At 39.6% G+C, this 10,543-nt stretch overlaps 1 pseudogene; it reads right to left on the bottom strand.

The window, feature by feature from the left end:
* Positions 1–9,218: 9,218 nt before the first annotated feature.
* LOC119508570 lies at positions 9,219–9,738 on the bottom strand (annotated as a pseudogene).
* Positions 9,739–10,543: the final 805 nt, after the last annotated feature.

Here is a 10,543-nt window from a genome sequence, read left to right as displayed (position 1 = left end):
TATACCATTTGTTAAAGAGACTATTCTTCCCCAATTGAGTAGACTTGGAGGCCTTACAAAAATCAAATGGTCATAGACATGAGGGTCTATTTCTGAAGTCTCAATTCAATTCCATTGGTCTATATGTCTGTCCTTGTGTCAGTACCATGCTATTTTGACCACAGTAGTTTGTATTACGTTTTAAAATCAGGTAGTGTGAGTCCTCCAAATTTGTTGTTTTGTAAGATGGCTTTGGTGACTCTGAGCCCCTTACCTTTCCAAGTAAATTTAATGATTGGTGTTCCAGTTTTCTAATGCTGTCATTATGCAAAATACCACAAATGGATTGTCTTTTATAAAGGGGATTTCTTAGGTTGCAAATTTATAGTTCTACATCCATAAAAGTGTCCAAACTGAAGGATCACCAAGAGGATACCGTCACTGAAGAAAGGCTGATGGTGTCTGGAGCACCTCTGTCAGCTGGGAAGGCACATGGCTGGTGTCTGCTGGTCCTTTGCTCCTGATTTCTGGTTTCAAAATGGTTTTCTCCAAAATGTTTCTGAGTTTCTGTCTCTCTTAGCTTCTCTCTCTCAGACGATGTACATCCTTGCTTGTTGTCTCAGGGCATTTCTCTACAAGGATCTGGGAGTCCTCTTTAAGCTTCCCTGGGGGGAAACTCTGGGCTTCATCTTTCCATCTGCATCTCCAACTGTCTGGGTTTGTGTCAGCTCTTAGCTCCTCCATGGGGAAAACTCTGGATTACATATCTTAGCTACTTTCCAAAATGTCTCTCTCAGCTTCTCTGAGCTCCTTGTCTCCATGAGCTCTCTTAAAGGACTCCAGTAAACTAATCACTGGATGGGTAGGGTCACATCTCCATGGAAACAACCTAATCAAAAGGTCCCACCCTAATCAAAAGACTAAAAAGTCTGCCCACACAAGATTGCATTAAAAAGCATGGCTTTTTGGGGGGAACATAAGAGATTCAAACCAGCACAATTGGCTTTTCCATTTCTGAAACATGGCTGATTTGAAATTTTGATTGACATTGCATTGAATCTGTAAATAGTTTTGGGTAGAATTTACATCTTGACAATATTTAGTCTTCCAACCCATGATCTTGGAATGTTCTTCCATTTATTTAGGTCTTTTCGAATTTCTTTTAGCAATATTTTGAGTTTTCCTTGTACAAGTTCTTTACATATTTGCTTAGATTTATTCCTAGATATTTAATTATTTGGTTGCTGTTTCAAATGCAATGTTTTTCTTCATTTCTTCTTCAAATTGTTCATTAATAGTGTATAGGAACACTACTAATTTTTGTATGCTGATTTTACCCTACCACTTTGCTGAATTTATTAGTTCTAGTACATTTTTTGTGACTTTCTCAGGATTTTCTGTAAATAAAGTCATGTAATCTGCAAATAGGGAAAGTTTCACTTTTTCCTTTCCAACAGGATTCCTTTTATTTCTTTCTTTTGCCTAATTGCTTTGGTTAGAATTTCCGGTACAATGTTGAATGAAATAGGTGATAGTGACAGGGACATATTTGCCTTGTTCTTGATCTAAAGGGAAAATTTTCAGTCTTTTGTCATTAAGTATGATGCTGGTAGTGGGTTTTTCATATATGCCCTTTATCATGTTGAGGAAATTTCCTTCTATTCCTAGTTTCTTAAGTGTTTTTATCAAGAAGGGATGATGGATTTTGTCAAAATATCTTTTTCTGTGTCAATTGTGATGATTGTATGTTTTTTCCCCTTCATTCTGTTTATGTGTCATATTATATTAGTTGATTTTCTTATGTTGAATCACCCTTCCATACTTGAAATAAATCCCACTTGATCAGAGTGGATTTGGTTCACTAGTATTTTGTTGACGATTTTTTTTTCATGTATATTCTAAGGGATATTGGTCTGTAATTTTAGTTTCTTATGGTCTCTTTATCTAGCTTTGATATGAGAGTAATGTCAGCCTCATAAAATGAGTTAGGGAGTGTTCCTTCTTCAATATTTTGGAGAGTTTGAGCAGGATTGATGACAATTCTTCTTGGGATGTTTGGTGAAGAATTTAGTGCTGGGCTTTTCTTTGTTAAGAGATATTTTATTACTGATTCAATCTCTCTTTACTAGACAGTGGTCTGTTGATATTTTCTATTTCTTCTAGAGTCAAGGTAGGTAGTTCATTTTTTTTCTAGGAATTTTTCCATTTCATCCAGGTTACCTAATTTTTTGATGTACAGTTGTTCATAGTAACCTCTTATAATCCTTTTTGTATATGGGAGGTTGGTAGTAATGTCCCTGCTTTCATTTCTGATTTTAGTTGTTTGTATCTCCTCTCTTTTTTTCTTTGTCACTCTAGCTAAAGGCTTGTGGATTTTATTGAAATTTTCAAACATCCAACTTCTGGTTTGGTTGATTCTCTCCATTTTTGTTTGTTTGTTTGTTAGTTTGTTATTGTTCTCTATTTCACTTATCTCCTCTCTAATGATTTTTATTTCCTTCCTTCTGCTTGCCTTAGATTTAGTTTCTTCTTCATGTTTTCCTTTATCTTCTCGAGCATATTGAGGATTTTTTTTTTTAAGTCTTTATCCAGTATGTTCAATATGTGGTCCTCCTCATTGATGGTTTCTGGATGCTTATCTTGTTCCTTTGGGTAAGCCATTATTTCTTGCTTCTTTGTTCATCTTTTAATCTTTTGTTGCACACAGCACTAAAGACTTCACAGCTCTGTAGTCTTTAAGTTTGTATTCTGCTAGTGATATGATAGAGATTTTCTTGAGTGCCAAGAGCTAACCAAAACAAACAAACCAAAGCAAAAAGCACTTTTCACAGTCTTTGCAAATTGGCTCTGATTTGGCTATTGATCTCCTTCCAAGCTTAGCTCTCCTATCAAAATCAGCCCTAGATGAATGCAAAGTGCAGGGTCCTCTCTGTCATATCGAAGCTTGCCTGGAGCCATGGAGGCTGCTTCTTCTATTGGGCTTGTGCCTGCTCCTGATGCCAGGCATTTCCCCATACACAATTCACAGGAGTTTGAATGTTCATTCTACTCTCCCTAAAATATACCTTCCCTCCCTCCTGGGTGCTCCACTGCATGATTCAATGAAAGTTGTCACTTGTCCAAGGCTGCCTCAACTCAACTGTTTCCCAAACTGCTCCCACCATCTGCTAGCTGCTTCTCTGCCCTCAGGATAAACTCTGGGAGGGCAAGCCAGAGACAAGTTTTACAGCTCAATCTTTCAGACGTCCACCCAGTAGGTAGCACTGACATACAGGCAACTAAGGATGCACATAAGGCTTACTCTGATCCCTCTGAAACAGAGCCAGGGACACACTACATTGGGGATAGGGTGGAGGAGGGACCACTATGGTCACTAGGAGCTTCAACTATGGCCTTGGAAACTACTTTTTCTTGATTTTTCACTTGCCCAGTTGCTGCAGCCCTTTACCTGTTTTCCACAGTTTTGATGAAGGGTACAGACTTTAAGATTCCTTTGCTGCTTTCACATGAGGGAGGTTGAAACAATGGCCACCTTAGAGCTGGCCCCCAGCAATCTGAATTTGCTGATCAAAAGCACTGACTAGTTATACAACACACACCCTGGGGGTTTGGAGGAATAGGATTTAATATCCCATCATGGCATCAGTAAGCTACACCAGAAGCCCAGGCTGCAGTCACTACTGCTGCCTGCTTAGCGGCTGGTGGATGGGGGATGATGGCCACTGAAGGGAGGGTAAAATTCAGCAGTATTTACTGCAATTTACCAGCTTCTTCCTTTAGCTTTTCCTTGGATGCTTCAGTGTTCTACAAGTCTCTAGAATTTCAGTATAGTTGAGTCAGACAGTTCCTACTAGTTCAATAGTTGTTTTGGAGAAGGGATGGATTCCTGGAGCTTCCTATTCTGCCAACTTCCCACAATCCTCCCTTCACTTGGTTTGATGGGATGGGGCACTCACTTCTTCTCCCTCAGCACTTTCCTTCTTTGCAAGGACTCATTAAAAAGGATTTGGACATAAAAATTATTTGGAGAATATCAATTAATTTTAGTTATCTGTTGTACCCTTATTTTATGTACACAAACAATTCTTTATTTGACTACTCTGCTATCAATATTCCTGATAATTCCAGTTGTTTTTTCCCCCTCACTCTGCCCCATGCTTTGGGCTCCCCTTTGCATACATAAAGAAATAAAATAGTTCTGCCATATTTAATAATGCTAATGTGAAATGCTAACAAGCTCTGATTTGGGAGTTATTTTTCTAGTTTGGTGAAGATGCTGAGTCATCATTTTAACTAAAAGGCCCTGTTTTAATCATGATTGGACATGATAAGATGGCTAGTCAAGGTCAGGGATGCACTTCTGCTTCATGGATCAGGGTTCTTTATTCAAAGTTAAATGACCTTCAGTATCATTAAGAACATAATGCAACCATTTAAGCTAACTACCTATCCTATAAAATCTAGGTCTTTTTCATCTCATTGAGCCCCCAAAGGAAGTGATAGCATGAATCTATGTCCAAGTGGGTTTGTTTGTTTGTTTGTTTGTTTGTTTGTTTGAGATATGAGCTTTTAATATGGGGCTTACCTACAGGGTGAGGAAGTCAAGTCACATTGCCCTGAATTCAGGAGCTTCTCTGAATGGATTCAGGAGCTGTTCTGAATGGTGGCAAGTTACAAGCTTAACATGGAAATAGTCTCTATTTGGGGGGGAGGGGGCTGAATAAGCTGGTTATAAGGGCTTGACATTCCAATGGGTAGAGAGCACAAGGTGGGGAACCGGGGTCATGAGACATAGGGAGGGATTGATTGTAATCAACAGGGAGGAGGGGAGGATTATAGATTATCTTGTAGGTAACAGTATCTCAGGGAGTCTCAGGGAGGAGGTAGTTTGGGGTATAGATTACATTTAGCACCTGATATTACAAGTGCAACAGGTCAAACCTTAACAGTCCTAGGTCAAGCAAACTGCTGTGTGCAGTCTTCAAGACACTTGGGGGCCCAGGGCTCCCACAGTCCACCCCCATGCAGTATTTGTGTTGACCATAGGACAGACATTGCAGCCTTAATTTACAGCAATGCAGTGAACAGCAAAGTACAAGTAAACCAGTAGATATGAACAGTAATCCTATCAACAAGTGGTGCCATGGCCAAGTTAAAGAATTAAACCATTTGGACAAAGGGTCATCAGATAAATGTTCAATATTTTGTGTATGATCTGGCATGTGATCAAGAGCTTGTGTTACATTTTGAGTTATTGGGTACATATACACAACATTGAATATTAATTAAAGCACAGGTACACCTGGGGCTAAAATAGCTAAAAGACAAAACTACCAGGCTGCACTCTGCTTTATTCTATATCTAGTGTTTTTTTTTTTTTAACCATTTCCTAACTTACCCACAGAAATAAATTTCCCTTTCTGCAAACTTTCTATATCCATACAGGTTTTTGACCTACATTTTCTCTTTCTCATTCTGAAACAACCAGTCATTTAAGACAAAACTATTTTCCTTTTCCTTTTAATACAAAACATCCTGTATACCTCTTATACTTAAGTTACCAAAATAATTTCAGAAACCATTTTCAAGCAGACATTCTACAGCATACAATTATCACTGAAATTAAAACTTGTTAGAATAATGCAAAATACTTAAAACACTTTAATAATGCATTATTGAAACATTAATAGACAATTTTTTTCAAGAATTAATAGCACATGTAGGAATAATACATAAGCTGAGTTTTCATTAGTGGATAGAAGAGTTCCAGGTGAGGGGGTTTTTAAATGCTATATTTTCTTCCCCTGTGGGGAGACTTTCGGGGTCAGATCTACAGTTAGTTTGGGATTGCAAAGTTATGCATACAGTTTCCTGGGAGATAGGGGTCCCAGATGGGAAATACAAATAGCCTTTGGCATGATACCCCATGGGCTTAGGATTCTTAACCAGGTTGGCTGTGGGGACCAGAACCAGAGCCAATTGACCTTATTTTCCCCAATTTCTAGTGTTTGTGGCACAGGCAAGAGCAGATTATTATCACTGCCTAGCTGTGTCTTGTGAGCAGCTGGCCCCCCTTTTTTGAATTATTAAGGCCTGCATGGGCCCCGTGATTACCATTTCCACAGGAGCAGGAGCCTCAGCTTTGGGTCTGGAGCTAATGCTGATACAGTCATCAAGTCTATTGTTGTAAGGAGTTTCTATTATCCTTTAAGGGTTCCTTTAAAAGGCCATTCATTCTTTCAATTAACCCAGTTGCTGTGGGATTATAGGGCAAGTGAAATATCCAAAGGATATTATGTTCTGTAGCCCAGGCCTGGGTTAATTTGCCCAGTGAAGGGGGTCCCCCTATCTCTGTCTACATGTGTGGGGACCCTGGAAAAGGGACTTAATTTTTCTAAGCTATGTATGGCAGCTCGTTAGTTGGCCTTGCCCACTGGGAAGGTCAGCAGTGGTCCCCTAGCTGTATCTACAGTGGTGAAGGTATATTTTGCCCCTTTGGACAGAGGAAAGGAGCCAGTATAGTCTACTTGCCACCAGATGAGAGGAATCTGGTCTCGGCTGATGGGTCCAAGTTGGTGAGGAAGCATTCTGGGCCATTGCTCACTACTCTTTTTAACTCTGTCAGGTGATAGGCAGCTGAAACTGCTGTGCCAGCTTCCACAGGGCCTGTTACCCTCAGTGCTCAGTTTTCTGATGTAGCCATTCAGTTGCTTTATGCATTGTTGCTGTTAGGCTGTGGAATTTCACTAGGGCATCCACTTCTGCATTACCTGGCAATGAGTTAACATTATGGGCAGAAATATGAAAAGCAGTTACCTTACGTTTCTGGCAGGCCATCCAGATGTCTGCCTCCAATTCCTTTCCCCATAGGGGGTGGTCAACCACTGTCCATTGCTTCTGCTCCACAAGGCCATCCATACTGTTAGGCCTCAAAACACAGCCCAATTATCTGTGTAGACAGTCAAGGTATCTTCTGGTTCATGGACAATTACCATCCATACAGTCTGCCATTCAGCCCTCTGGCTGCTTTGCAAAGTTCTAATCTCCAACCAGATGATGTCAGTACTTGGCTGGACAGTCACAGCTGTCCAGATAGCATGTTGCCCAAGTGCCAGTCCATCAGTATACAACACAGAGTCAGGTATACACCCCTGTCCATCAATGGTGGGCATGGGAGAAGCCACCTCAGGAGGATCAACAGGAGGCAGGGCATGCAGCTCTTCCACATGGAATACCAGTCCTAAAATTTCATGCATCTCTGAATTCACAGGGCTTTTGTTAAAAATTCAGCATTGTAGGATGGAGGCTTTCCATTTTGTCAGCATGCGTAGCTGAGCACTTCCCTAATGGGGCTTATTTATAGTCTCTTCTGTCCACCCCTGTATGTGTGGCCACCTGTAAGGTCACCAGGCACCTTTGAGTTAGAACTTTGACTTGTAGCAGAGCATTATAACCTGTGCACAATTGCTTTTCCAATGGGTTGTATCTGAGTTCTGTGCCCTTCCAATGTTGGGACCAGAATCTAATATTTACACATTTAGCCTGTTGCCTTTGCCACAAACCCCACCCAAAGCCAATATTGGCACTGGCCACATCCAATTCACAGGATATATTGGGGTCCAATCCCCCTAAGGCCTGTGCTTGCATGATTGTTCACTTAGATTTTATAAACACAACCCGCTGTGGAAAATTCCATCCCCATGCTTTTCCTTTTCTAATTAGGGTATACAAAGGTTTTTAAATTTTTAAATAGAGTATAAACAGTTTCCAATAATCTAATAAACCAAAGAAAGCTATTAATTGTTTAGGAGTTAGCAGTATAAGATAACTTTTTATTTTAACAACAGCTAAAGGAATAGCTTTAGTTTTACCCAACCAGACAATACCCAAGAACTTGATAGAATGTCCAGGCTCTTGTGATTTGCTTTGATTTATTGCCCATCCCCAACTTTCAATGTGAGTCATCACTGTGCTAGTGGTAATTTCTAGTTCTGGAAAAGAATTCCTGGTTAGCATGATATCATCATTACAGTGAAACATAGGGGGTGTCCTTTTCTTTAAATCCTGTGCTACAAGTCCATGGCAGATGGTGGGACTGTGGAGGTATCCTTATGGAAGCACAGCAAATGTCCATTGTTGGTTTTCCCATGTGAAAGTGGACACAGTCTGGCTGGAGGGATCTACAAGGTGGAGAAGTTGAGTCACATTGCCCTGAATTCTGGAGCTTCTCTGAATGCATTCAGGAGCTGCTCTAAATGGCAATGAGTTCAGAGCTCAATGTGGCAACAGTCCACCACCCAAATGGTTTCTGTGGAAGCGGCTGCAATGATTTGGCTTACTAACTTGCACCACATATACCTCATACAAAACTCTTCCTCTACCTCCTCAACCATTAGATAGAAGTCCATCCATTATGTACAGTATGTATGCTTTAATGGGTAGACAAAGATAAAGAAATGCAATAGCCTATCTTCCTATAGCTTCAAACTAGAGATTTTATAATTTCCCTCAATAGCTTCATCTAATTAAATGAATTGTATCTTTTTTTAGAATAACTTTTTGCTTAAATCTTTTGATTGTGTCTTCAGTGTTCTTCCTTTTTTGAAGTTCATTCCAATGTTATTATTCTTTAACCTTAAAATCCCTTCTTAAAACTGCTCCACCTTACTGATTAGATTCCAAGTGTTTTTTTCACACCAGCAACAAAATATCTCAGCAGGTAGCAGTCAAACAGACAAGATCATTCAAGCATTTGTCAATTAGTTAAGAAACTTTTGATGCATATCATTTATCATTCTCAGTGAACAAAGCATTTTAGAAATATTTTCCTCAGATCAAAGGGCTAATTTAATGTAATAGCTAATCAAATTTTTAAATAATTAGATCACTTGGGGATTTGGAACTTTATTACTTCAGTTGCATATGATATGAGTAATGCTTCCTAAATCGCATCCCATTGAGAAAGGAAAATAATTGAGAAAGTGACCTTGGTACATGAGCCAAAGTTAGCATATAGGCTTTTTGTTTTTTTTGAGTTTAAATGCATTTTTATTTTTAGATAATGTGCATGACATGTTTTTTCTTAAAAACAATGCTTCCACTCTACATCAATCAAGGTCAAAATAAATGAAGAGTTCAAGATGGTATCAGTCCAACTGTCTAAGTCCTGGTATTGTGTGCATAAAAAGCAGCAGCCAGTTACAATAACAGGTGATAGATCCAAGAAATTGCCAAGTTTGTTAACATTTCTCCATTTCTAAACCATCCTTAAAGAAAATCATATTTGGGATCATATCATCCTCATGGTAGTCCAGGAGAGCAACAACACCATCTGGATTCTTGTTTTCACCAATATATAACTCGTAGTTTTTTCAATTAGCAAGTATGTGCTTGACTTGTTCTGCAGCCCCTGTCATAAAAAGTTTTACTCCTTCTGGTCTCTGTTCTTCAAGTTTGCCTTTGATTGATTTCATGTAACCTTTGATGTACTTCTTTGTAGGCTTCTTTTGTGAAGTTGGTTTCCTGCAAGTGATTGTTCATTACTTTATCAACATTGGTGATGACTAAGCTCTTGGTACCTTCACCCTGTGGTCCTTCAGCAGAGGCATTTCCACCAATGTGTGCATCATAAAGGCCACACTCTGTCCTACTGACCATCTTCCCCTCCACCTCCAGGAACATCCCATCTGCAATCTGCCAGATCTTGTAAATGTCAGAGAACATCTCATCATGGCTGATGAGATCCTGGTAGATGATCATGATGGTGGTTGGAGGGAGGCAGTGGTGGCACTGGGGTGGCAGGAGCCTGGAATTCAGAGCTAGCACCAGGAGCCTGAGCAGTGCTGGGCAGGATGGGGGAGCTGGCAGGAAAGGCCCACATGGGGGCTTTTGACAGTGCAAAATAATAAAATTAATAGCATAATTGGGAATTCAGGATTTAAGGATTGGTTATGATTACTGAATCATTATACAGATAATCCTTTTTACTTTCTGGTATATGAGAGTAGACAGAGGGAAATATCTGAAACCTGAACCATAATCCAGCTGCCTTGATCTCTGAAAATGATTGTATAGCTTTTATCTTGTGCCCTTGTGATTGTAAAAACCTTGTGACTAACCTTCACTTGTACCCATTTCTCTAGTTTTTCAACTTTAAAGTCTTATAATCACTAAAGACATCCCCTAATGTCTATTAATGAAGGGTCTTGGGTCAGCCAAGAACTAACCCACCCAAATCCAAAATTATCTTGATAACCAAAGCTGGATCTAACCAAAATGGGCCCACTTGACAGGTGCAGTAGCCTAGACTTTAACCTACAAGTCACCTATACCTCATTATAATACTAAAAATCGCATCCATCATCATATTAAGGCTGCCGTTTTCTTACATATGTTCTGTGACTAACCATGTAATCAATCTGCACAATCTCATTAATTAAATCACTTCTAACTACATAATCTGGGACCATTGTATTCATTATCCTAAAATCTGCCCATCTTTTGATGTTATAGAACTATCAGAATTACTGCAGTTTGGAGAGACAGATTTTGGACTGACAGGCCA

This window comes from Choloepus didactylus, chromosome 13 (genome assembly GCF_015220235.1).
Source record: "Choloepus didactylus isolate mChoDid1 chromosome 13, mChoDid1.pri, whole genome shotgun sequence".
Lineage (NCBI taxonomy): Eukaryota > Metazoa > Chordata > Mammalia > Pilosa > Megalonychidae > Choloepus > Choloepus didactylus.
The sequence above is the reverse complement of the archived record's forward strand: the minus strand, read 5'-3'. Positions and strand labels throughout refer to the sequence as shown.